We start from the raw sequence: 1,554 nt of genomic DNA on the forward strand, positions 1-1,554 counted from the left end.
AAGATTAACGTGGTTCCAGGTTCATGTCCTAAAAAGATTCTCTGGTGTGAAGACAAGTGCCTTTTGTTTGTATGCCTAAAATAGAATAGATTCATTTTTTCTTGAGGTTCAGAAGATGTATATTTTCATTAAGCAACTAACAGACATCTAAATATTACAAAAGTTAGATACTATTGATTTTGTTTTCTGTTTTTTATTTTTTAATTTTTTACCTCATAGAGCTAAACATCACCAATACACCCTCTCCCCAAACGTACGACACATATATGTCAGAATCTGTGTGCGTGTTTCTGAAGATTTGCACTGGCACTGTAAAATCAAGAAAATTGTAAAGCTTTTGAAATATCTTTTGAAGATAAAGCTCACATCTATTTCAGTGGTTTGGAAATATATGTTTGCCTTTAGGCTCACAGGAAGTGACCTGTCACAATAAAAGTCAGGTGAAATCTCACCAAATGAACAAGGTCAAGTTTAAAGGTTGCCGTTCTCCCGACATAAACCATTTCAAGTTTCAGTTTAAATCCAAAGGGTCAGCTGAAAGGTTTGATTAAATAATGCACGTGGGTAAAAGAACAACATAATTCTTGTCATGATGACTGCACATAGTGAAAAGTGATATTTGTCTGTTCTCCTCCACAGACCCGCAGTGGAAATTGACATTGTCATTGACTTGCGCATCCCATCCGTCAGTGTGTCACAAAACCTCATTATTGATGCAATTGTCTTTTTTTTACTGTGTTAATTTTTTCCCTTTTTTTACAGGGACATCAATTACAACAAGAACACTTATGACAACAACAACAACAACACTAATGACCACAACAACAACACCAATGACGTCAACAACAACGCCAATGACGACAACAACAACACTAAAGACCACAACACCAGTGACAACAACGACAAATTCACCCAATGGTATTCCATATAAAATGTATGAATTAAGTTGTGTTTATCTAATGAAGTTGCTTCTTCGTGATAACAACTGTTTCTGTTCCAGTGAGGATCTTAACAGTCACCATGGATCTGGAATATAAGGAGTCATTCAATGACATCACCAGCGAAGTTTTCAAACAAACAAATAAGGCTGTAAGTCTTGATGGGTCATTTAGTTTCATCACAATGTTTATGCAATAAATATGTGATATTTGATCTTGATGTAATTGTAGAACAAATAACAAGTGGAGTATGTCACTGTTTCAAACAGATTCAAGAACAGTGTAGTGAACATATCACAGCCAGCCACACAGCAACATTAATTAGGTTCCGGTAAGTAAATATTTGTTTTTTACTCTAAATCTCTTTGGAATATACTTTTCAACTGACAGTTGGCTATATTAACATATATTGAGCAATACAAAACATATAAAGAATATGAAAATTACTTAACTGAACTCTAAATTGGGGTAATTAGGCCAAAACAAGTAACCATCCATCAAGTAAGGCCATTTTCTAGCAGGTTGATTGTGTTTAACATTAAGGGCAGAGCAGATGTAATATGATCCTAAATGGACTGCAAATAATACCTGTTTGTGATTGGATATTTTAACTGGG

At 34.6% G+C, this 1,554-nt stretch overlaps 1 long non-coding RNA gene across 1 annotated transcript; it reads left to right on the forward strand.

Annotated features, from left to right (window-relative positions):
- Positions 1-846: 846 nt before the first annotated feature.
- LOC118336238 lies at positions 847-1,270 on the forward strand. The gene is made up of 3 exons (XR_004797098.1): positions 847-918; positions 1,001-1,089; positions 1,208-1,270. It is a non-coding gene; the product is annotated as an uncharacterized LOC118336238 (long non-coding RNA).
- Positions 1,271-1,554: the final 284 nt, after the last annotated feature.

This window comes from Morone saxatilis, unplaced genomic scaffold (assembly GCF_004916995.1).
Source record: "Morone saxatilis isolate NCDOM2014 unplaced genomic scaffold, NCSU_SB_2.0 Contig10, whole genome shotgun sequence".
In the NCBI taxonomy this organism is placed as follows: domain Eukaryota; kingdom Metazoa; phylum Chordata; class Actinopteri; family Moronidae; genus Morone; species Morone saxatilis.